This window comes from Siphateles boraxobius, unplaced genomic scaffold, assembly GCF_051911475.1.
Source record: "Siphateles boraxobius isolate OS27281-9 unplaced genomic scaffold, OSU_SipBor_1 19, whole genome shotgun sequence".
Classification (NCBI taxonomy): Eukaryota; Metazoa; Chordata; class Actinopteri; order Cypriniformes; family Leuciscidae; genus Siphateles; species Siphateles boraxobius.
The window spans coordinates 1,858,790-1,885,075 of NW_027508799.1; the positions used below are offsets into that span (position 1 = coordinate 1,858,790).

The 26,286-nt window shown below is 43.7% G+C and overlaps 7 non-coding genes across 7 annotated transcripts; all 7 read left to right on the plus strand.

Moving 5' to 3' along the window:
• Positions 1 to 2,362: 2,362 nt before the first annotated feature.
• Positions 2,363 to 2,434, plus strand: trnaq-cug (transfer RNA glutamine (anticodon CUG)). The gene has a single exon. It is a non-coding gene; the product is annotated as a tRNA-Gln (tRNA).
• Positions 2,435 to 16,109: 13,675 nt separating this feature from the next.
• On the plus strand, positions 16,110 to 16,183 carry trnai-aau (transfer RNA isoleucine (anticodon AAU)). Its single transcript has one exon. It is a non-coding gene; the product is annotated as a tRNA-Ile (tRNA).
• Positions 16,184 to 16,439: 256 nt separating this feature from the next.
• On the plus strand, positions 16,440 to 16,511 carry trnaq-uug (transfer RNA glutamine (anticodon UUG)). Its single transcript has one exon. It is a non-coding gene; the product is annotated as a tRNA-Gln (tRNA).
• Positions 16,512 to 17,165: 654 nt separating this feature from the next.
• trnaq-cug (transfer RNA glutamine (anticodon CUG)) lies at positions 17,166 to 17,237 on the plus strand. Its single transcript has one exon. It is a non-coding gene; the product is annotated as a tRNA-Gln (tRNA).
• A 654-nt stretch (positions 17,238 to 17,891) lies between these two features.
• Positions 17,892 to 17,963, plus strand: trnaq-cug (transfer RNA glutamine (anticodon CUG)). Its single transcript has one exon. It is a non-coding gene; the product is annotated as a tRNA-Gln (tRNA).
• A 4,407-nt stretch (positions 17,964 to 22,370) lies between these two features.
• On the plus strand, positions 22,371 to 22,443 carry trnaf-gaa (transfer RNA phenylalanine (anticodon GAA)). Its single transcript has one exon. It is a non-coding gene; the product is annotated as a tRNA-Phe (tRNA).
• A 780-nt stretch (positions 22,444 to 23,223) lies between these two features.
• trnaq-cug (transfer RNA glutamine (anticodon CUG)) lies at positions 23,224 to 23,295 on the plus strand. The gene has a single exon. It is a non-coding gene; the product is annotated as a tRNA-Gln (tRNA).
• Positions 23,296 to 26,286: the final 2,991 nt, after the last annotated feature.

Below are 26,286 nucleotides of genomic sequence, written 5' to 3' on the forward strand. Positions count from 1 at the left end.
CGGAGTCACACCGGGTGTGGAGAGTGTAAAACGGTGTCTGATTGGACATCCCGGGGGACCAGCACAGTGGCCCAGCACCAGCCGCTTGGTTGAGGCCATTTGTACAAAGCTGTGTGCTTTACACAAGTCGCCGACCAAGAAGGCTGGAGTTTGCCGCCCCAGGTGGTCTAAAATCCTCTCGGATTACCACCACATCCGAGAGCTGGTGCTTAACAATCACAGGCTGATGGATGAAACAATGATCCAGCTGTTTGAGCTAAACCAGAAGACACTCATTCAGTGGTAAGCAAGGCACATTATTTTCTTCAAATTAACTGAATACGTTTTTAAACATATATATAATACATGTAATTTATTTTCAGGTTTCAACGGCAGCAGAAAAAACAGGAAATGAGTGTCCTCGCTCAGGGACTGACTCCACCTGACCCAATTGCTGTGGCTGATACGCAGCTTCCTCCACCGAGGGAAAAATTGGATGAAGCGGCATCGACCTCACGCCCAAAACATACATTTACTCTTCCGCCAAATCGAGAAGGACAGGCTCCTCTTCTGCGACCAGGTCGACGGCCTGCTGCTGCCACCACCATGGTGTGCCCCATTGCAAATGCCCCCACAGCATCAGGAGTTGTGCAGCCCATTTCAGCACCTGGGTCATTGTCACTAGTCCTTAACCCAGACATGACCGTGTCAATGGTGATTCCACCTTCTGGTGCTTCAACATCCGGTGCAGGCCCAGCTCCACCTGCTCCTGTGTCTGCTGCTCCTGTTTCCCGTTACACCCAGGGGAACAGGCGCCGGCGGGCCCAGGAGACGGAAAGCGGAGTCCATAAGAGGAAGTATGTGCGAGGGGTAACCTTTAACATGTGCAGCAAATGTGGGCAGCCCAAAACCAAAGAGTTTGGCCATAGCCGATATGGTAATGCCACATTTTGCTTGCGTGCCTCAAATGGAAAATCTTTAGATGACTGGTTGGCAGAACAGCGCCAGCAAAATACAAGCCAAACTCCACCTCCTCAATAAACAATTTGCTTTTTTCCTGTATATATTTTGTATATATTACTGTACATGGTTCCACCCAGTCTTTCATATTGTCATATATATATATATATATATATATATATATAAATATATATATATATATATATATATATATATATATATATATGTATATATGTGTGTTTGTGTCTGTGTACTCATTTCATTATTTGTGTGTATTCATTTTAATATTTGTTTTTTTTACATTTAAAGTGTCATTTAAATATTTGTGTATTCATTTTAATAAAACATTTTGAGTGTCATTGAAATATTTGTGTGTATTCATTTTAATAAAACATTTAAAGTGTCTTAAAGTAATCTAATAAATCATATCAATCAAATCATATCCCTCACAAAAAACACACATATTTGAAGAAACATTTTTATTCATTTTATTCAATCATAAACAACATGTAATATGCAATTTTTTAAAAATAATATACACAAAAAAAAACATTTAATAAAACATTTGAAGTGTCTTAAAACAAATCTGATAAATCATGTCAATCAAATCATATCCCTCCATTTTTATTCATTTTAATAAATAATCAACAACATGTAATGTGCAATATTTAAAAATAATAATAATACACACAAAAAAAATAAATCAATATAATGATGTCATAGATAAATGAAGACGCAGGCGCAGTTGATCACACGCAGAACACGGGTTCGAATCCAGCCCGCGGAGGGTGACTTGTTTCAAATGTGACTATAACGCACAGGAATATAGCCCTAATAATGTTGCAGGGGAAATTTGTGGGCAAATTCTCGTTTTTCGAGTCTTTTTGGCTTGTGTGCGGGTGCGCAAAGATTGGGCCCCTTCTTTTGCGCAGCAAGCGCTCTACCATTTGAGCTAATTCCCCTGGATGATGGAGAGAAGGTGTCCATCGCTCTCAAAGACAAAGACGAGGCGCGATCCCTAGCACGTGTGCAGGTGCTGCAGCGTGATTTCCAATGACCACAAAAAAACAGGACGCATTTCCTCTCTGCTGGCAACTTTGCACTGGCTACCTTTTAATTGTAGATTTAATCAAAAAATTGCGCTTTGAATCCAGCGATCCGAGTTCAAATCTCGGTGGAACCTTTTTAGGTTCTTTGCGGAAGGGAGGGAAAAAACAGAGGTGATGCGCAACTGCTGACGTGGCGGTGAAATTGGCACTCTCAAACCGAGTCGGAATTGGGGAAACATGGGCTTAAAAAGCAAAGGCTTCATTTGCTCCTTGCTATCGTGCTTCTGGACTCAATGACTTAAATCCTTGCTATCGTGCTTCTGGACTCAATGACCTAAATCCTGCTGCTCATGGGAAAAGTTGACACACGCCAAGGTTCCATGGTGTAATGGTTAGCACTCTGGGCTCTGAATCCAGCGATCCGAGTTCAAATCTCGGTGGGACCTGCTTTTACCAGGAATGTGTGCAGTACCTCGTTTGAAAAAACTTTTTCGGCAGCACTGAGCCGCAAGAGCTCATCTAGGTAGTGCCCCTTGAAGGGGGGCGTAAAAAGGATGGACAGCACTGGAGAATGCAGGCATCGATCCCACTACCTCTCGCTTGCGCCTACTGCTTCCTACCGATTGAGCCAAAGTAAGCCCAAAGTAAGCCCACGTGAGCCAATCGTGTTTCTCTGCTGTGGCTTACTTTTGACCAATCGCGTTCTCTCCTGTGGCTTACTTTTGACCAATCGTGTTTCTCTCCTGTGGCTTACTTTTGACCAATCGCCTTTCTCTCCTGTGGCTTACTTTTGACCAATCGCGTTTCTCTCCTGGCTCTGCTCCTGTGGCTTACTTTTGACCAATCGGCGACCGCTATTATTAGGCAAGGCAAGGCAAGTTTATTTATATAGCACATTTCATACACAATGGTAATTAAAAGTGCTTTACATAGAAGAAATTAAAATAATCAAAAGAAATCAGAATAATTAAAACAGTTTGGAATAAAAGATAAAATACAGAAATAATCAAATTAAATCAGAATAATTAAAACATAAAATAAAATACAGTGCAAACAGTCGGACGAACAGTGGCACAGTGCTCATTCAGTAAATGCACAGTTAAACAGATGTGTTTTGAGTCTGGATTTGAATGTGACTACTGTAGGAGCACATCTGATCTCTTCTGGAAGCTGGTTCCAGCTGCGGCTGGCATAGTAGCTAAAAGCAGACTCGCCATGCTTAGAGTGAACCCTTGGTATTTCTAGCCGATGTGATCCTAATGATCTGAGTGATCTGTTGGGTTTATATTCACTGAGCATATCTGCAATGTATTGAGGTCCTAGGCCATTGAATGATTTATATACCAGTAATAATACTTTAAAATCAATCCTAAATGTAACTGGCAGCCAGTGTAAAGACCTGAGGACTGGTGTGATGTGTTCATATTTTCTGGTTCTGCTCAGAATCCTAGCAGCAGCGTTCTGTATGAGCTGCAACTGTCTTATGGTCTTTTTGGGAAGGCCAGTGAGAAGTCCATTACAATAATCCACCCTACTGGTGATGAAAGCATGCACAAGTTTTTCCAGGGGTGGTAAAAGTACTCAAAAATTATACTCGAGTAAAAGTATATATACCTAAATAAAAAATTACTCCAGTAAAAGTAGAAAGTCCTCCATTCAAACATCACTTGAGTAAAAGTACAAAAGTATCCGATTTAAAACGTACTTAAGTACCGAAAGTAAAAAGTAAATATTCAAACTATAAATATAAATAATTAAACAGATCAATTGTTTTGGGAGTGATATGCAATGTTTTAATTGAACAAATTATTAGATACTGCAATTAAGAATTTGTTAGATTTGCAATCATAAGAGACAATGAAGCACCTTGCATCAATTCTAAACAATTTCATTAAGTTTAGTGACAGCATATTATGGTGCAATGACTGGTAGGCCATTCTTTGATACAAATTTTACAATTTCAATTCAATTATTGTGGTTTGATTCCGATCTTGATTCAATATAGATTCATTTTCATAAATATTTGGTACAGTAGATGCATGTTAATTTTTAAATTAAGAAAATCTCACCTAATTCTGTAAACATAGGCTACAGAGAGCCCTGTCAGCTGGTATTATTACATGTTAAAAATACATGTGATTTTTATTATAATAACAACTTTATAATATTTTAATGATATAAGTAAAAAATATAATAAATATATAGTGCACATATTTAGCAAAATACTAATTTATACTAATATTAAATATATTATAAAATACAAATTTTTCTAGCAAACTAACGTGCTATGGTCATTAAATGTTTTTTTTTTTTTTCTGAGGTAAATGTAACGTTATGTAATATATTGTTCTCCAGCTGTTTTACTGACCTCTTCCTGCGGTTGAAAAACACTGATTTATTGATATTATGTATAAGGTATATACATTTCGGTAAGTTGTACTGTATCTTTCAACACAGGCTACCTATTATTGTTCATTTGCTTTTATTTACAATTAACTAGTAGTAAAGAGATTAACGGCACCCCATAGCAGGCGCTAGCTATCTGTCACGTCACATTTAAAAGCTCCAAAATGGTATTTATTGTTTGAATTTCGTAATAAAATTGACAGAATCTGAGAGCTGAGAATTTATTTCATATCAAAAGTAACCCACTCTGTCCTGTCTGTCGGTGTCAATGTCCTCTTTGCTTCGCGATTTTTCTCTGCGTGAGAAAATGGATGTGTGTCGTGAGAGCGTGTGGAAAGTGTCAATTGCGTGAGTCTCACACTGAATGAGTGAGAGTTGGCAGCTCTGCAATAGACATGTTCCATAACATTAGCTGCATCAAACAGAAGATGTGCAAGATACAAGGGATCTCAGGATCATTGCTGGGCAGAGCTGCACCTTCACCTGTTTCTGCGGTCATCTTCCACAATGGCGAACTGACTGTTAATGAGAGTGTATGCTTGCAAAGAGCTCGTGCGTTTTTTTTTTTCAAAATAAAACCAAGTTTTTCATTGGTTTGGAAAGCCAGTGTATTAAATACTTGGAGCGAGCATTGGGAAATGTAACGGAGTAAAAAGTAAACTTTGTCTTTAATATTGTAGTGGAGTAAGAGTAAAAGTAGATGCAAATAAAACATACTCAAGTAAAGTACAGATCCCCGAAAAAAATACTTAAGTAAAGTAACGAAGTATTTCTACTTCGTTACTTACCACCACTGAGTTTTTCTAAGTCTTGACTGGAAACAAAGCATCTAATTCTTGCAATATTTTTCAGGTGATAATATGCTGATTTAGTTATTGCTTTGACATGACTACTGAAACTAAGGTCTGACTCTAGAGACACACCCAGATTCCTGACTTGATTTTTAGTTTTTTGACCCCTAGACTGAAGGTATGCGTTCACCTTGAGAACTTCATCTTTGTTTCCAAACGCAATGACTTCAGTTTTGTCTTTGTTTAACTGAAGAAAGTTTTGGCACATCCAATTGTTTACTTCATCAATGCAATGGCAAAGGGAGTCAATGGGGCTGTAATCGTTAGGCGATAGGGATAAGTAGAGCTGTGTGTCGTCTGCATAGCTATGGTAAGCGATTTGGTTCTTTCTCATTATTTGGCTCATTGGGAGCATGTACAGGTTGAATAGGAGTGGCGCAAGAATTGAGCCTTGAGGGACTCCGCATGTCATGGATGTCCACTCAGACTTATGGTCTCCTATACTCACATAATAACCTCTGCCTCCTAAGTATGACCTGAACCATTTTAGGACTATCCCAGAAAGCCCGACCCAGTTTTCCAGCCTGTCAAGAAGTATTTTGTGATCGACAGTGTCAAATGCAGCACTGAGGTCGAGTAGTACCAGCACTGATAATTTGCCTGTATCAGTATTTAAGCGAATATCATTTATTATCTTTATGAGCGCGGCCTCTGTACTGTGGTGCGGTCGGAAACCAGATTGAAAATGGTCAAAGTATCCATTCGAGCTTAAGAATTTGTTCAGCTGATTGAAGACAACTTTTTCAATGATCTTGCCTATGAAAGGAAGATTTGATATCGGTCTATAGTTGTTTAATATGGTCTTATCCAGATTGCTCTTTTTCAGGAGGGGCTTGACGACAGCAGTTTTCAGGGAGGTCGGAAAACTCCCAGAGAGAAGTGAGGCATTTACCACTTCCAGGAGATCTGCTTCTAAGCTGTGTAACACATTTTTGAAAAAAGATGTGGGAAGTGCGTCAAGGGCGCAGGTTGATGTTTGTAGTTGCTGTACGGTTTCTTCCAAAATTTTGCCATCAATTTCTTCGAAATCAGACATAGTGGCTACTTTCTCGTGCTGTTGTCTGATCTGCCTGACCCCAGCGCAACTCAAGGATGAGCTGATCACCTTTCTGATATTATTGATTTTCTCAGAGAAGAAAGAAGTAAACTCACTGCACTTTCTCACTGAGAGCATTTCACTGGGAATCTGGCTTGGGGATGTTGTCAGTCTCTCTACAGTAGCAAAAAGAGTGTGCGTGTTGTTTATATTGCTGTTTATAATATTCGAGAAAAAAGTCTGTCTAGCTTTCCTTAGTTCCTTATTGAAAGCATGGATGCTGTCTTTGTAGATGTTATAATGGACTACAAGTTTTGTCTTCCGCCACATGCGCTCTGCTTTTCTGCATTGTCTTTTCATATTTTGCACTGCTGTTGAGTTTCTCCAAGGTGCTTTTTGTCTGCCACTCTTCTTCCTGACTTTCACAGGAGCAATATCATCAATTACACTCTTAACTTTTGAGTTAAAAGAATCAAGGAGAAAATCAACAGAGTCAGCAGATATGCTTGGTATTAAAGATATAGCCTTCATAAATAGTACACTAGTGTTCTCATTTAAGCATCTCTTCTTGACAGACACAGATCTAGCTTCAATGGCAGGAGAGATCAATATATCAAAGAAAATACAAAAATGATCAGACAGTGCTACATCCTTAATAACAATTGATGAAATGTTTAGACCCTTACTGATAAGTAAATCTAGAGTGTGTCCACGATTATGTGTGGGTCCATGTACATGCTGAGTCAGATCAAAAGTTTTTAAAACAGTTTTGATTTCTTTTGCCATATTGTTTTCCTCATTATCTATGTGAATGTTAAAATCTCCAGTAATGGCAAAGCAGTCAAACTCTGAGGAAATTGTTGATAAAAGTTCTGTTAAGTTCTCAGCAAAAGCTGGAGAGTATTTTGGAGGCCTGTAAACAATGATAAGTAAAATGCGTGGAGCACCTTTTAACACAATACCCAGATACTCGAAAGACGGGTAATTCCCAAATGATATTTGCTTACATTGATAGACATCTTTATAAAGAGCAGCTAAACCTCCGCCTCTTCTGACAGCTCTGCAGACACTCATACAAGTAAAGTTAGGAGGGGCTGTTTCATTGAGGACTGTTGCACTGCAACTTTCTTCTAGCCAAGTTTCATTTAGCAACATAAAATCCAGGTTGTATGTGGTTATTAAGTCGTTGACTAAAAGTGATTTATTTCTAAGTGAGCGGATGTTTAAAAGTGCTAACTTAACAGTCTTATTTTTTGTCCCCACAGCAATCTTGGTATGTCGTGTAATAGGCACCAGATTAGATGGGTTTGCTGTACGGCTTTTGAAGGCCTTAGACTTTCTATCATGTAATCGGACAGCAATAGAAAAAGATACAGGCACACTGGGTTCCCGCTTGTTCTGTAAACATTTGAGAAAGTTATTGTTATCATTGCGGGGACCCGACACATATCACTGAGAGCTGGTATCAGTTGTTTTTGGTTCACCTCGAGCCGCTGGAGGAGGGTGTGGGCCCTGGCGCTGTGGCAGAGGCCGAAGAGCTCTCACAGGAGGAGGGGGAGGGCGAGCTGGGCCCGCAGGCTTTGGTGGTTGTGGGGCCTGGCGTTTTTTGGTTGGTATCTGGGGGCTCGCAGCAAAAGAGTGGGATAGTCTAGTTCCAGCATGCACCAGTTGTTCCATTTTCTCTGAGAAGCACAGAAGTGGAGATGCTGGAGAGAGTGATAATGTTTCCGGTGAGAGGGATTTTTGCTCTGGTGTTATTGGAGGCTGTAATATGCTGTCCTGGTTTCCCTGGCTGTTTTCCAGAAAGTCGTCTATGGGTGCTGTATCTTGGAGCAGTGCTGGTATGTCACAGTCTGTCCGTGGTGAGCTCTGTGGGCAGGGCTCAGCTGAGATTGTGTCCGTGAGCAGAGGTTGTTGTGGCTGAGTGGTGTTATCACTGTCCTTGTGTGATGTGTCAACCGCATGTCCATTCAGGTGCTGAAGTGAAATCCTGTGGTCATTCATACTGTATCCAGGTGTGTGTGTGCCATTCAGGTTGAGTGGATTGGCACACATTGCAGAAGGATGACGGAGGGAGAAGTAGATATTGTCCTTTAGCACTCTTGAACCAAGTTTGTTTGGGTGGTGGCCATCCTGTTGAAACAGTTGCCTCTGACTCCAGAAAAGATTGAAGTTATCAATAAAGTTCACTCCTTTTATATTGCAGGTTTTTTGCAGCCATGTATTAAGCCCAAGCAACCGTGAAAACCTGTTTGTTCCTCTTGCTGGGAGTGGTCCACTGATGAATGTTTGAACTTTCAGTCTTTTAAGTGTTTCAAAAAGTTCATTGAAATCCTTTTTAAGAAGTTCCGACTGCTCTTTATGAATATCATTCTTCCCCACATGAATGATGAGTCGATTTGCAGTCTTATGTTTCATCAGAATGTTCTGAAGTTCCCTGTTTACATCAGAAGTTGTTGCTTGTGGAAGGCAGCACGTTGTTGTATCCCTGCTATTAATGTTTCTGATTACGGAGTCGCCCACTATCAGAGTCCTGGGCTCGGCTGCACTGTGAGCTGAGTGCCGCTGTCTGCTCGACCTTGAGCCCCAGTTAGCATCAGTGTTAGCTACTGGCTGATTCTGTCTGTGTGCGATCACATTCATCAAATTTCGGGATTCCACATTCATTAATACTTCAAATCTGTTCTCAAGATGTATAGGCGGTGGTAGGAGACCAGTGTTTGCAGTCCTTGTCAGAGCCGTATCTGGGGTAGAGGATGCTACTGCAGTAATGTGTGATGCTCATGACAATCTGATGTCTCGAGTGCCTTTGGGTCTCGCACCCTGTTTGTGCCATCGATTAGTAAAATGATCGGCTTGTTTCTCTACACTCAGTATGGCCTGTCGAGAAGCACTAGATTCATGGGACTCACCGGCTGAATGCTGAGGACGTCCATGACGAAGCTCTGTTGTGTGTTCCGTCTGGTTTGGTGGTCCCGCAATTAACTTTGTTTCAAGAATTGCAATCCTTTGTAAAAGTCTGTGGCAGTTGGAGCAGCAGGTAGATTCCAGAGGAGGCATTTTCTTATCCTTATGAATGTAGGCAGTTGTGTTTTCTCTTCCCCGGAATGTAAGCTTTCAGTGGGAGGCTGGTCGAATAAAATAATTCTGCTTTTTTTTGTAGTAATCCAAGCGTTTGAGCACTGTGCTGATTTGCTGAAGTTAAAATTAGGTGATAAAGGAGATAAATTATAGAAATATAAAAGCGATAGAGCAAAGCACGGAGCAGTAAGCGAGAGCGTCCGAACAGTAGCTGAGCAGGAAGTAGTCGTCATCAGTAGTAATTATCGTCATCTTTGCAACAGGTAAGTCTATTCTTCACGACTGTATAATCGATCATTATTTATTCATAAACAGTGTTTGTTTTTAGACAATTAAACATGCCAATAAAGCTAGCTAGCGTGTAATAGCACACGTTTTCTTCTGTACATGTGAACCTGCAACTTTACCATGATATACAGTAAAAAACATGCCACTACTGTCAAGATAATTAGCCGACCGCTAATTAAGCTATATCCTCCTTAAACCATTTTTTTTGTTGTTGTTGTTAATTTAGTATTTTTTTGTGTCATTCATTACATTATTTTGAGCACAAGAAGATTTTTACTAAAACCTTTAAAAAAAAAGTTTAATTCATATATGTTATACTATACTATGTTATACACCAGTATACATATTTATGTTATCTTTTTAAATACTATGTTATACATATTTAAAAAGACATGAATAGGCAAAAACTGTCAGGATACAGGCACAGAGGCGGAGGTAAGTGAAAGCAAACGTGAGTTTATTTACAGTGATATATGTGCAGAGACAAAGTTCATGTGCAGGTGCGTTGACGATCACGTCGTGCAGAGGATCCCAGGTGAGCAGACCCTTCTTCAGAGAGTTGGACATGGGTAGACAATGTCCAGTGATACGAATACTTTTCTGTTTCAGATCCAGGGAGGAACAGGGAGATCTCAGTGGACACGTGGAGCACTTGGATTCAAATGGCAGGACTCGGGAAACAGGGAACCAGACTGGAATACTGGAGACAGCAAGACAGGGAGACAAAGGTGAGTATATTCAGGGGTGAGTATAGTTACGTGATGGATCTTCGTTGGCAGACTTGGAAACTTCGGGAAATCGTGGGTAACGGTCTTCTCCTGTTGGAGGCTTGACAATGACTGGGGTGTGCGTGAGTGTTTTATAGGGCTGGGTAACGAGGTGACTGATTGTGAACAGGTGTGACTGGTTAATATTCCGGGGAGAGTGACCTTTGAGTGGTGGATGGGAATGAATCTGATTGATTCCTGACAAAAACAAGTGTTTTTTTGTTTCAACAAATGATTCTCAACTATGTTATAAAAGATATACCAAAACGATTTGATATACCATTTTAAGTTTTAGATCTGTTTGATGATCATATTATTATGAATTGTCATAAACGCCTTTTTGTTATATTTGGTGTACCTTAGTAATCTCTGCCACAAAAGCTAAACAAAACAAAACGATTTAAGCATGGCATGATACCAGCAAGATTGTACCAAGAAGTGTTATTGATTTTCTTATTAAAAAGTTCATCACACTATTTACAATTTGTACACAAGGCAATTCAAAGTGATTCACAGTTGTATAAAAACAATAATGCTTATGCGCATAATAATAATAATCATTAATTATTATAATATTATAATAATTAATTACATAAAAAAGAAATGCTGTAGTAAAATACTTTCAGTTGGAATATGACAGCTATGTAACGTTCTGTTTATGCCTGTGTCCTTTCAGATTATGTATGCATACCCGGTTTTACGAAGAACCTCTGAGGGTCGACTCCTTATGGGGCCAACTGAGGAGGCCAATAGGAGGAAGATCGTGTTGGCAGGGAGGGCCAGGTGTAAGGAGGAGGTCCTGGCTGAGGCCACTGCCTTTGTGAGGCAGAATGGAGGGAATCCTGGAGACCAGTTCCTGGTTCTGGCTCACTGCAAGATCCAGTTTGGGAAACACCAGGGTCAGAGGTTCCTGTGGCTGCTGGAGAACTCACTGGGGTATGCCTGCTATCTGGTCAGCAGCATTTTGGGGGAGGAGGAGAGGGACAACCCGCTGTCTGACAACAAACACCTGTTCCTCAGATACACCTTGAAGATCAGGGAGGTAGGCGAGGCTGTGGAGGTGTGTCATATAAAACAGGCCATGCTGCAGGAGGCCCAGAGGACAGGAGACTCTGGATGTCTGATGGTGGAGTTTGGGGATTTTAAGGGTAGGTCAATGAAGGAGGTGTATGAGGACCCAAGCAAGGAGGCCCAGGCTATTATCATCACCTACCTGAAGAAGGCAAAGGCCGGGCCTAACACCAATATGGCCCTTTTCAAAGCATACGTGCTGAAGAGGCAGGCTCCAGCCCACGTGCCCACCACCACTGTGGCCACTGCATCTGTCCTCACTGCTGCTGTGCCCACTGCCACTGTGTCTGTTCCTCCTCCACCTACTGCCACTAAGAACAGGCCACTGCTGGCGACCAATGTGAAGGCCCTGTTGGTGTGGGGGAAGCATTTATCTGCTTCACAGCTGGCACAAAAGATTTTGTCTCCAGCCAAACCCTGTAAGTGATTTGCAAGCTTTAAAATCATTACAGTATATATTATGCAGTATATATGTCTAACGAAAATACGTGTTCAACAGCTGCAGGACCACGTGTACCACCTGCGTCTGAGTCCGCAGCCCGGAGACAGCTCTTTACATGTGGTGAGCATCACTTAACGCATACAAGTGTGTTGGTGACATGTGCTTAGTGTTTTATGTTATTTTACAGACTCTGCTGCTACGGATTTTTTTGAGGAGGAAGATGACCTGGAGATGGCAACTGTAGCCTCACAAGCTGAGGAACAACTTCCTCAAGGTATGTAAATCTTAAACAATATTTTACAAACAATTACAAATAAAACAAAACAGTATTTTTTAAATGACATATTATTTTATTTCACAACACAGAGGAATGGCACTTCTCAGGTGTCAATCTACATTCACCCTTTGAGTGAACATCCTCAAAGGAAAAAAGATAATTTAAAGGTGTATGTAAAAGGTTTTATTTCATTTTTTATCGTAATCATTGACTAAAGCTCATTCTTGTCATCTCACACTTCCCCCACTCCCCTTGGAATAAGTGGCTGTTGTAGTGTTTGGTCTGCTTCGCTTCACACTTGGCTGATCCCATCTTTTTTTCTTCTTGTATTTCTTCTAATGGTGCTTGGATGAAAAACAGGATGATTTTCACTGCTTCCTTCCATCTTTTCATCATCTTGTCATCTCTCTACTAATCATACATGCTTTGCAGTAAACCTTGTAATCGCAGTAGCTGTCCAGCAGAGCTGAGAAAGTCATGCAGTGAAAGTCTAAAACAATAAGATAATTTTGTTGTGTTTTTTTACGCTCCAGCCACTGCAGGCTCGAGAGGCCCTGCTCCTGCCCCGGCTCGTGCTACTGCCCCTGCTCCTGCCCCTTATCCTGCTCCTCCAGCATTGTGGACCCCTGGCCAGGTGTCCCAGTCGCCTGCAGAGCTTCCTGTCCACTGGAAAGAGCAACTTCCATCTTTCCAGCAAGGCCTTCAACCCCTGTCCCTCTGCACCAGGACCATCCTCACTACAGCCACCCACAGGACTGCAGCGCCCTGCCCAGCCTCCTCTGCAGTCTCCTCCTCTGCGCCCTGCCCAGCCTCCTCTGCAGTCTCCTCCTCTGCGCCCTGCCCAGCCTCCTCTGCAGTCTCCTCCTCTGCGCCCTGCCCAGCCTCCTCTGCAGTCTCCTCCTCTGCGCCCTGTTCAGCCTCCTCTGCAGTCTCCTCCACAGCCTTCTGTCCAGCCAAGTGCTGCCTCTGCTCCTGCAACATCAACTGGGTCCAGTGTTGCAGACCAGGCTCCTGTAAGTAAGCTTCTCATTATTCGTGTGCAGGTGCTGCAGCGTGATTTCCAATGACCACAAAAAAAGAGGCCGCATTTCCTCTGTGCTGGAAACTTTGCACTGGCTACCTTTTAATTGTAGATTTAATCAAAAAATTGCGCTTTAAGCCATGCAAGCTGAAATGTTTGCGGCTCGGCAGCAGCAGGGAGGATGTATGTTTCGGCTCATTGGTATAGGGGTATGATTCTCGCTTAGGGTGCGAGAGGTCCCTGGTTCAAATCCCGGATGAGCCCATTATTAGGCTTTGCTTTTAATCTCTTCAGCCTGATTAGGGCAACCAGGATATTTATATCCCAGGTTTCGGCAGAGGAACCACGTCCGCCTCTTTTAGTCTACCTGATTCCACCTAGCCTCATCGCTATCTCCCTCTCAGACAGCCAGCTATCAGGAAGTGTTGGTTCCATGGTGTAATGGTTAGCACTTTGGGCTTTGAATCCAGCGATCCAAGTTCCAATCTCGGTAGAACCTTTTTAGGTTCTTTGCGGAAGGGTGGGAAAAAGCAGAGGTGATGCGCAACTGCTGACGTGGCAGTGAAATTGGCAATCTCAAACAGAGTCGGAATTGGGGAAACATGGGCTTAAAAAGCAAAGGCTTCATTTGCTCCTTGCTATCGTGCTTTTGGACTCAATGACTTAAATCTCTCCTGCTCATGGGAAAAGTTGACACACGCCAAGGTTCCATGGTGTAATGGTTTGCACTCTTGGCTCTGAATCCAGCGATCCGAGTTCAAATCTCGGTGGGACCTGCTTTTGCCAGGAATGTGTGCAGTACCTCGTTCGAAAAAACTTTTTCGGCAGCACTGAGCCGCAAGAGCTCATCTAGGTAGTGCCTCTTGAAGGGGGGCGTAAAAAGGACAGACAGCACTGGAGAATGCAGGCATCGATCCCGCTACCTCTCGCATGCTAAGCGAGCGCTCTACCATTTGAGCTAATTCCCCTCGATGATGGAGAGGAGGTGTCCATCGCTCTCAAAGACAAAGACGAGGTGCGATCACTGGCTACCTTTTAATTGTAGATCCGAGTTCAAATCTCGGTGGGACCTGCATTTGCCAGGAATGTGTGCAGTACCTCGTTCGAAAAAACATTTTCGGCAGCACTGAGCCGCAAGAGCTCATCTAGGTAGTGCCCCTTGAAGGGGGGCGTAAAAAGGATGGACAGCACTGGAGAATGCAGGCATCGATCCCACTACCTCTCGCTTGCGCCTACTGCTTCCTACTGATTGAGCCAAAGTAAGCCCAAAGTAAGCCCACGTGAGCCAATCGTGTTTCTCTGCTGTGGCTTACTTTTGACCAATCGCGTTCTCTCCTGTGGCTTACTTTTGACCAATCGTTTTTCTCTCCTGTGGCTTACTTTTGACCAATCGCCTTTCTCTCCTGTGATTTACTTTTGACCAATCGCGTTTCTCTCCTGGCTCTGCTCCTGTGGCTTACTTTTGACCAATCGGCGACCGCTATTATTATCGTCATCTTTGCAATCTTTCCAACAGGTAAGTCTATTCTTCACGACTGTATAATCGATCATTATTCATTCATAAACAGTGTTTGTTTTTGGACAATTAAACATGCCAATAAAGATAGCTAGCGTGTAATAGCACACGTTTTATTCTGTACATGTGAACCTGCAACTTTACCATGATATACAGTAAAAAACATGCCACTACTGTCAAGATAATTAGCCGACCGCTAATTAAGCTATATCCTCCTTAAACCATTTTTTTGTTGTTGTTAATTTAGTATTTTTTTGTGTCATTCATTACATTATTATATACATTACTCCAGCCCACGTGCCCACCACCACTGTGCCCACTGCATCTGTCCTCACTGATGCTGTGCCCACTGCCACTGTGTCTGTTCCTCCTCCACCTACTGCCACTAAGAACAGGCCACTGCTGGCGACCAATGTGTAGGCCCTGTTGGCGCGGGGGAAGCATTTATTTGCTTCACAGCTGGCACAAAAGGTTTTGTCTCCAGCCAAACCCTGTAAGTGGGTAAGTTTTTTCTTTTTTCTCCAGCCACTGCAGGCTCGAGAGGCCCTGCTCCTGCCCCGGCTCGTGCTACTGCCCCTGCTCCTGCCCCTTATCCTGCTCCTCCAGCATTGTGGACCCCTGGCCAGGTGTCCCAGTCGCCTGCAGAGCTTCCTGTCCACTGGAAAGAGCAACTCCTATCTTTCCAGCAAGGCCTTCAACCCCTGTCCCTCTGCACCAGGACCATCCTCACTACAGCCACCCACAGGACTGCAGCGCCCTGCCCAGCCTCCTCTGCAGTCTCCTCCTCTGCGCCCTGCCCAGCCTCCTCTGCAGTCTCCTCCTCTGCGCCCTGCCCAGCCTCCTCTGCAGTCTCCTCCTCTGCGCCCTGCCCAGCCTCCTCTGCAGTCTCCTCCTCTGCGCCCTGTTCAGCCTCCTCTGCAGTCTCCTCCCCAGCCTTCTGTCCAGCCAAGTGCTGCCTCTGCTCCTGCAACATCAACTGGGTCCAGTGTTGCAGACCAGGCTCCTGTAAGTAAGCTTCTCATTATTCGTGTGCAGGTGCTGCAGCGTGATTTCCAATGACCACAAAAAAAGAGGCCGCATTTCCTCTGTGCTGGAAACTTTGCACTGGCTACCTTTTAATTGTAGATTTAATCAAAAAATTGAGCTTTAAGCCATGCAAGCTGAAACGTTTGCGGCCCGGCAGCAGCAGGGAGGATGTATGTTTCGGCTCGTTGGTCTAGGGGTATGATTCGCGCTTAGGGTGCGAGAGGTCCCGGGTTCAAATCCCCGACGAGCCCATTATTAGGCTTTGCTTTTAATCTCTTCAGCCTGATTAGGGCAACCAGGATATTTTTGAGAAATTGGGGATAAAATGTCTCAGAGAGAGGCCGGTTAGCTCAGTTGGTTAGAGCGTGGTGCTAATAACGCCAAGGTCGCGGGTTCGATCCCCGTACGGGCCACTCATTTTCTCTCTGGGACCTTCGCTCTGCTCTTCTCGAAAATGACGGGCGGTCTCCCAGACATCCCTGCTGGCTAAACCATACAAGTACCTGGCCAAAATAGCTCAGTTGGGAGACCGTTTGACTGAAGATCTGAAGGTCCCTGGTTCTATCCCGGGTTTCGGCAGAGGAACCACGTCCGCCTCTTTTAGTCTACCTGATTCCACCTAGCCTCATCGCTATCTGCCTCTCAGACAGCCAGCTAGCAGAGTGTGTTGGTTCCATGGTGTAATGGTTAGCACTCTGGGCTTTGAATCCAGCGATCCGAGTTCAAATCTCGGTGGGACCTGCATTTGCTAGGAATCTGTGCAGTACCTCGTTCGAAAAGACTTTTTCGGCAGCACTGAGCCGCAAGAGCTCATCTAGTTGGTGCCCCTTGAAGGGGGGCGTAAAAAGGATGGACAGCACTGGAGAATGCAGGCATCGATCCCGCTTCCTCTCGCATGCTAAGCGAGCGCTCTACCATTTGAGCTAATTCCCCTCGATGATGGAGCAAAGGTGTCCATCGCTCTCAAAGACAAAGACGAGGCGCGATCCCTAGCACGTGTGCAGGTGCTGCAGCCTGATTTCCAATGACCACAAAAAAACAGGCCGCATTTCCTCTGTGCTGGCAACTTTGCACTGGCTACCTTTTAATTGTAGATTTAATCAAAAAATTGCGCTTTGAATCCAGCGATCCGAGTTCAAATCTCGGTGGAACCTTTTTAGGTTCTTTGCGGAAGGGAGGGAAAAAACAGAGGTGATGCGCAACTGCTGACGTGGCGGTGAAATTGGCACTCTCAAACCGAGTCGGAATTGGGGAAACATGGGCTTAAAAAGCAAAGGCTTCATTTGCTCCTTGCTATCGTGCTTCTGGACTCAATGACTTAAATCCTTGCTATCGTGCTTCTGGACTCAATGACTTAAATCTCTGCTGCTCATGGGAAAAGTTGACACACGCCAAGGTTCCATGGTGTAATGGTTAGCACTCTGGGCTCTGAATCCAGCGATCCGAGTTCAAATCTCGGTGGGACCTGCTTTTGCTAGGAATGTGTGCAGTACCTCGTTCGAAAAAACTTTTTCGGCAGCACTGAGCCGCAAGAGCTCATCTAGTTGGTGCCCCTTGAAGGGGGGCGTATAAAGGATGGACAGCACTGGAGAATGCAGGCATCGATCCCGCTTCCTCTCGCATGCTAAGCGAGCGCTCTACCATTTGAGCTAATTCCCCTCGATGACGGAGCGAAGGTGTCCATCGCTCTCAAAGACAAAGACGAGGCGCGATCCCTAGCACGTGTGCAGGTGCTGCAGCGTGATTTCCAATGACCACAAAAAAACAGGCCGCATTTCCTCTGTGCTGGCAACTTTGCACTGGCTACCTTTTAATTGTAGATTTAATCAAAAAATTGCGCTTTGAATCCAGCGATCCGAGTTCAAATCTCGGTGGAACCTTTTTAGGTTCTTTGCGGAAGGGAGGGAAAAAACAGAGGTGATGCGCAACTGCTGACGTGGCGGTGAAATTGGCACTCTCAAACCGAGTCGGAATTGGGGAAACATGGGCTTAAAAAGCAAAGGCTTCATTTGCTCCTTGCTATCGTGCTTCTGGACTCAATGACTTAAATCCTTGCTATCGTGCTTCTGGACTCAATGACTTAAATCTCTGCTGCTCATGGGAAAAGTTGACACACGCCAAGGTTCCATGGTGTAATGGTTAGCACTCTGGGCTCTGAATCCAGCGATCCGAGTTCAAATCTCGGTGGGACCTGCTTTTGCCAGGAATGTGTGCAGTACCTCGTTCTAAAAAACTTTTTCGGCAGCACTGAGCCGCAAGAGCTCATCTAGGTAGTGCCCCTTGAAGGGGGGCGTAAAAAGGATGGACAGCACTGGAGAATGCAGGCATCGATCCCACTACCTCTCGCTTGCGCCTATTGCTTCCTACCGATTGAGCCAAAGTAAGCCCAAAGTAAGCCCACGTGAGCCAATCGTGTTTCTCTGCTGTGGCTTACTTTTGACCAATCGCGTTCTCTCCTGTGGCTTACTTTTGACCAATCGTGTTTCTCTCCTGTGGCTTACTTTTGACCAATCGCCTTTCTCTCCTGTGGCTTACTTTTGACCAATCGCGTTTCTCTCCTGGCTCTGCTCCTGTGGCTTACTTTTGACCAATCGGCGACCGCTATTATTATCGTCATCTTTGCAATCTTTGCAACAGGTAAGTCTATTCTTCACGACTGTATAATCGATCATTATTTATTCATAAACAGTGTTTGTTTTTAGACAATTAAACATGCCAATAAAGCTAGCTAGCGTGTAATAGCACACGTTTTCTTCTGTACATGTGAACCTGCAACTTTACCATGATATACAGTAAAAAACATGCCACTACTGTCAAGATAATTAGCGGACCGCTAATTAAGCTATATCCTCCTTAAACCATTTTTTTTGTTGTTGTTAATTTAGTATTTTTTTGTGTCATTCATTACATTATTTTGAGCACAAGAAGATTTTTACTAAAACCTTTAAAAAAAAAAGTTTAATTCATATATGTTATACTATACTATGTTATACACCAGTATACATATTTATGTTATCTTTTTAAATACTATGTTATACATATTTAAAAAGACATGAATAGGCAAAAACAAGTGTTTTTTTGTTTCAACAAATGATTCTCAACTATGTTATAAAAGATATACCAAAACGATTTGATATACCATTTTAAGTTTTAGATCTGTTTGATGATCATATTATTATGAATTGTCATAAACGCCTTTATGTTATATTTGGTGTTTCTTAGTAATCTCTGCCACAAAAGCTAAACAAAACAAAACGATTTAAGCATGGCATGATACCAGCAAGATTGTACCAAGAAGTGTTATTTATTTTCTTATTAATTAGTTCATCACACTATTTACAATTTGTACACAAGGCAATTCAAAGTGATTCACAGTTGTATAAAAACAATAATGCTTATACTCATAATAATAATAATCATTAATTATTATAATATTATAATAATTAATTACATAAAAAAGAAATGCTGTAGTAAAATACTTTCAGTTGGAATATGACAGCTATGTAACGTTCTGTTTATGCCTGTGTCCTTTCAGATTATGTATGCATACCCGGTTTTACGAAGAACGTCTGAGGGTCGACTCCTTATGGGGCCAACTGAGGAGGCCAATAGGAGGAAGATCGTGTTGGCAGGGAGGGCCAGGTGTAAGGAGGAGGTCCTGGCTGAGGCCACTGCCTTTGTGAGGCAGAATGGAGGGAATCCTAGAGACCAGTTCCTGGTTCTGGCTCACTGCAAGATCCAGTTTGGGAAACACCAGGGTCAGAGGTTCCTGTGGCTGCTGGAGAACTCACTGGGGTATGCCTTCTATCTGGTCAGCAGCATTTTGGGGGAGGAGGAGAGGGACAACCCGCTGTCGGACAACAAACACCTGTTCCTCAGATACACCTCGCAGATCAGGGAGGTAGGCGAGGCTATGGAGGTGTATCATATAAAACAGGCCATGCTGCAGGAGGCCCAGAGGACAGGAGACTCTGGATGTCTGATGGTGGAGTTTGGGGATTTTAAGGGTAGGTCAATGAATGAGGTGTATGAGGACCCAAGCAAGGAGGCCCAGGCTCTCATCACCTACCTGAAGAAGGCAAAGGCCAGGCCTAACACCAATATGGCCCTTTTCAAAGCATACGTGCTGAAGAGGCAGGCTCCAGCCCATGTGCCCACCACCACTGTGCCCACTGCATCTGTCCTCACTGCTGCTGTGCCCACTGCCACTGTGTCTGTTCCTCCTCCACCTACTGCCACTAAGAACAAGCCACTACTGGCGACCAATGTGAAGGCCCTGTTGGCGCGGGGGATGCATTTATTTTCTTCACAGCTGGCACAAAAGATTTTGGCTCCAGCCAAACCCTGTAAGTGATTTGCAAGCTTTAAAATCATTACAGTATATATTATGCAGTATATATGTCTAACGAAAATACGTGTTCAACAGCTGCAGGACCACGTGTACATCCTGCGTCTGAGTCCGCAGCCCGGAGACAGCTCTTTACATGTGGTGAGTATCACTTAACGCATACAAGTGTGTTGGTGACATGTGCTTAGTGTTTTATGTTATTTTACAGACTCTGCTGCTACGGATTTTTTTGGGGAGGAAGATGACCTGGAGATGGCAACTGTAGCCTCGCAAGCTGAGGAACAACTTCCTCAAGGTATGTAAATCTTAAACAATATTTTACAAACAATTACAAATAAAACAAAACAGTATTTTTTAAATGACATATTATTTTATTTCACAACACAGAGGAATGGCACTTCTCAGGTGTCAATCTACATTCACTCTTTGAGTGAACATCCTCAAAGGAAAAAAGATAATTTAAAGGTGTATGTAAAAGGTTTTATTTAATTTTTTATCGTAATCACTGACTAAAGCTCATTCTTGTCATCTCACACTTCCCCCACTCCCCTTGGAATAAGTGGCTGCTGTAGTGTTTGGTCTGCTTCGCTTCACACTTGGCTGATCCCATCTTTTTTTCTTCTTGTATTTCTTCTAATGGTGCTTGGATGAAAAACAGGATGATTTTCACTGCTTCCTTCCATCTTTTCATCATCATGTCATCTCTCTACTAATCATACATGCTTTGCAGTAAACCTTGTAATCGCAGTAGCTGTCCAGCAGAGCTGAGAAAGTCATGCAGTGAAAGTCTAAAACAATAAGATAATTTTGTTGTGTTTTTTTACGCTCCAGCCACTGCAGGCTCGAGAGGCCCTGCTCCTGCCCCGGCTCGTGCTACTGCCCCTGCTCCTGCCCCTTATCCTGCTCCTCCAGCATTGTGGACCCCTGGCCAGGTGTCCCAGTCGCCTGCAGAGCTTCCTGTCCACTGGAAAGAGCAACTCCCATCTTTCCAGCGAGGCCTTCAACCCCTGTCCCTCTGCACCAGGACCATCCTCACTACAGCCACCCACAGGACTGCAGCGCCCTGCCCAGCCTCCTCTGCAGTCTCCTCCTCTGCGCCCTGCCCAGACTCCTCTGTAGTCTCCTCCTCTGCGCCCTGCCCAGCCTCCTCTGCAGTCTCCTCCTCTGCGCCCTGTTCAGCCTCCTCTGCAGTCTCCTCCACAGCCTTCTGTCCAGCCAAGTGCTGCCTCTGCTCCTGCAACATCAACTGGGTCCAGTGTTGCAGACCAGGCTCCTGTAAGTAAGCTTCTCATTATTCGTGTGCAGGTGCTGCAGCGTGATTTCCAATGACCACAAAAAAAGAGGCCGCATTTCCTCTGTGCTGGAAACTTTGCACTGGCTACCTTTTAATTGTAGATTTAATCAAAAAATTGCGCATTAAGCCATGCAAGCTGAAATGTTTGCGGCCCGGCAGCAGCAGGGAGGATGTATGTTTCGGCTCATTGGTATAGGGGTATGATTCTCGCTTAGGGTGCGAGAGGTCCCGGGTTCAAATCCCGGACGAGCCCATTACTAGGCTTTGCTTTTAATCTCTTCAGCCTGATTAGGGCAACCAGGATATTTATATCCCGGGTTTCGGCAGAGGAACCACGTCCGCCTCTTTTAGTCTACCTGATTCCACCTAGCCTCATCGCTATCTGCCTCTCAGACAGCCAGCTATCAGGAAGTGTTGGTTCCATGGTGTAATGGTTAGCACTTTGGGCTTTGAATCCAGCGATCCAAGTTCCAATCTCGGTAGAACCTTTTCAGGTTCTTTGCGGAAGGGTGGGAAAAAACAGAGGTGATGCACAACTGCTGACGTGGCAGTGAAATTGGCACTCTCAAACAGAGTCGGAATTGGGGAAACATGGGCTTGAAAAGCAAAGGCTTCATTTGCTCCTTGCTATCGTGCTTTTGGACTCAATGACTTAAATCTCTTGAATCCCGAGAGGTCCCGGGTTCAAATCCCGGACGAGCCCATTATCAGGCTTTGCTTTTAATCTCTTCAGTCTGATTAGGGCAACCAGGATATTTCTGAGAAATTGGGGATAAAATGAGCCAGAGAGAGGCCGGTTAGCTCAGTTGGTTAGAGCGTGGTGCTAATAGTGCCAAGGTCAAGGGTTCAATCCCCGTACGGGCAACTCATTTTCTCTCTGGGACCTTCGCTCTGCTCTTCTCGAAAATGACTGGCGGTGTCCCAGACATGGCTGCTGGCTAGACCGCACAAGTACCTGGCCGAAATAGCTCAGTTGGGAGAGCGTTAGACTGAAGATCTAAAGGGCCCTGGTTCAATCCCAGGTTTCGGCAGAGGAACCACGTCCGCCTCTCTGAGTCGAGGCGGTCTATTGACCAAACGCCAGCTCTTATCTACCTGATTCCACCTAGCCTCATCGCTATCTGCCTCTCAGACAGCCAGCTATCAGGGTGTGTTTGTTCCATGGTGTAATGGTTAGCACTCTGGGCTTCAAAAAAACTTTTTCGGCAGCACTGAGCCGCAAGAGCTCATCTAGGTAGTGCCCCTTGAAGGGGGGGTGCAAAAAGGATGGACAGCCCTGGAGAATGCAGGCATCGATCCTGCTACCTCTCGCATGCTAAGCAAGCGCTCTACCATTTGAGCTAATTCCCCTCGATGATGGAGAGAATGTGTCCATCGCTCTCAAAGACAAAGACGATGCGCGATCCCTAGCACGTGTGCAGGTGCTGCAGCGTGATTTCCAATGACCACAAAAAAACAGGACGCATTTCCTCTCTGCTGGCAACTTTGCACTGGCTACCTTTTAATTGTAGATTTAATCAAAAAATTGTGCTTTGAATCCAGCGATCCGAGTTCAAATCTCGGTGGAACCTTTTTAGGTTCTTTGCGGAAGGGAGGGAAAAAACAGAGGTGATGCGCAACTGCTGACGTGGCGGTGAAATTGGCACTCTCAAACCGAGTCGGAATTGGGGAAACATGGGCTTAAAAAGCAAAGGCTTCATTTGCTCCTTGCTATCGTGCTTCTGGACTCAATGACTTAAATCCTTGCTATCGTGCTTCTGGACTCAATGACTTAAATCCTGCTGCTCATGGGAAAAGTTGACACACGCCAAGGTTCCATGGTGTAATGGTTAGCACTCTGGGCTCTGAATCCAGCGATCAGAGTTCAAATCTCGGTGGGACCTGCTTTTGCCAGGAATGTGTGCAGTACCTCGTTCGAAAAAACTTTTTCGGCAGCACTGAGCCGCAAGAGCTCATATAGGTAGTGCCCCTTGAAGGGGGGCGTAAAAAGGATGGACAGCACTGGAGAATGCAGGCATCGATCCCACTACCTCTCCCTTGCGCCTACTGCTTCCTACCGATTGAGCCAAATTAAGCCCAAAGTAAGCCCACGTGAGCCAATCGTGTTTCTCTGCTGTGGCTTACTTTTGACCAATCGCGTTCTCTCCTGTGGCTTACTTTTGACCAATCGTGTTTCTCTCCTGTGGCTTACTTTTGACCAATCGCCTTTCTCTCCTGTGGCTTACTTTTGACCAATCGCGTTTCTCTCCTGGCTCTGCTCCTGTGGCTTACTTTTGACCAATCGGCGACCGCTATTATTAGGCAAGGCAAGGCAAGGCAAGTTTATTTATATAGCACATTTCATACACAATGGTAATTCAAAGTGCTTTACATAGAAGAAATTAAAATAATCAAAAGAAATCAGAATAATTAAAACAGTTTGGAATAAAAGATAAAATACAGAAATAATCAAATGAAATCAGAATAATTAAAACATAAAATAAAATACAGTGCAAACAGTCGGACGAACAGTGGCACAGTGCTCATTCCGTAAATGCACAGTTAAACAGATGTGTTTTGAGTCTGGATTTGAATGTGACTACTGTAGGAGCACATCTGATCTCTTCTGGAAGCTGGTTCCAGCTGCGGCTGGCATAGTAGCTAAAAGCAGACTCGCCATGCTTAGAGTGAACCCTTGGTATTTCTAGCCGATGTGATCCTAATGATCTGAGTGATCTGTTGGGTTTATATTCACTGAGCATATCCTAGGCCATTGAATGATTTATATACCAGTAATAATACTTTAAAATCAATCCTAAATGTAACTGGCAGCCAGTGTAAAGACCTGAGGACTGGTGTGATGTGTTCATATTTTCTGGTTCTGCTCAGAATCCTAGCAGCAGCGTTCTGTATGAGCTGCAACTGTCTTATGGTCTTTTTGGGAAGGCCAGTGAGAAGTCCATTACAATAATCCACCCTACTGGTGATGAAAGCATGCACAAGTTTTTCTAAGTCTTGACTGGAAACAAAGCATCTAATTCTTGCAATATTTTTCAGGTGATAATATGCTGATTTAGTTATTCCTTTGACATGACTACTGAAACTAAGGTCTGACTCTAGAGACACACCCAGATTCCTGACTTGATTTTTAGTTGTTTGACCCCTAGACTGAAGGTATGCGTTCACCTTGAGAACTTCATCTTTGTTTCCAAACGCAATGACTTCAGTTTTGTCTTTGTTTAACTGAAGAAAGTTTTGGCACATCCAATTGTTTACTTCATCAATGCATTGGCAAAGGGAGTCAATGGGGCTGTAATCGTTAGGCGATAGGGATAAGTAGAGCTGTGTCGTCTGCATAGCTATGGTAAGCGATTTGGTTCTTTCTCATTATTTGGCTCATTGGGAGCATGTACAGGTTGAATAGGAGTGGCGCAAGAATTGAGCCTTGAGGGACTCCGCATGTCATGGATGTCCACTCAGACTTATGGTCTCCTATACTCACATAATAACCTCTGCCTCCTAAGTATGACCTGAACCATTTTAGGACTATCCCAGAAAGCCCGACCCAGTTTTCCAGCCTGTCAAGAAGTATTTTGTGATCGACAGTGTCAAATGCAGCACTGAGGTCGAGTAGTACCAGCACTGATAATTTGCCTGTATCAGTATTTAAGCGAATATCATTTATTATCTTTATGAGCGCGGCCTCTGTACTGTGGTGCGGTCGGAAACCAGATTGAAAATGGTCAAAGTATCCATTCGAGCTTAAGAATTTGTTCAGCTGATTGAAGACAACTTTTTCAATGATCTTGCCTATGAAAGGAAGATTTGATATCGGTCTATAGTTGTTTAATATGGTCTTATCCAGATTGCTCTTTTTCAGGAGGGGCTTGACGACAGCAGTTTTCAGGGAGGTCGGAAAACTCCCAGAGAGAAGTGAGGCATTTACCACTTCCAGGAGATCTGCTTCTAAGCTGTGTAACACATTTTTGAAAAAAGATGTGGGAAGTGCGTCAAGGGCGCAGGTTGATGTTTTTAGTTGCTGTACGGTTTCTTCCAAAATTTTGCCATCAATTTCTTCGAAATCAGACATAGTGGCTACTTTCTCGTGCTGTTGTCTGATCTGCCTGACCCCAGCGCAACTCAAGGATGAGCTGATCACCTTTCTGATATTATTGATTTTCTCAGAGAAGAAAGAAGTAAACTCACTGCACTTTCTCACTGAGAGCATTTCACTGGGAATCTGGCTTGGGGGGGTTGTCAGTCTCTCTACAGTAGCAAAAAGAGTGCGCGTGTTGTTTATATTGCTGTTTATAATATTCGAGAAAAAGTCTGTCTAGCTTTGCTTAGTTCCTTATTGAAAGCATGGATGCTGTCTTTGTAGATGTTATAATGGACTACAAGTTTTGTCTTCCGCCACATGCGCTCTGCTTTTCTGCATTGTCTTTTCATATTTTGCACTGCTGTTGAGTTTCTCCAAGGTGCTTTTTGTCTGCCACTCTTCTTCCTGACTTTCACAGGAGCAATATCATCAATTACACTCTTAACTTTTGAGTTAAAAGAATCAAGGAGAAAATCAACAGAGTCAGCAGATATGCTTGGTGTTAAAGATATAGCCTTCATAAATAGTACACTAGTGTTCTCATTTAAGCATCTCTTCTTGACAGACACAGATCTAGCTTCAATGGCAGGAGAGATCAATATATCAAAGAAAATACAAAAATGATCAGACAGTGCTACATCCTTAATAACAATTGATGAAATGTTTAGACCCTTACTGATAAGTAAATCTAGAGTGTGTCCACGATTATGTGTGGGTCCATGTACATGCTGAGTCAGATCAAAAGTTTTTAAAACAGTTTTGATTTCTTTTGCCATATTGTTTTCTGCATTATCTA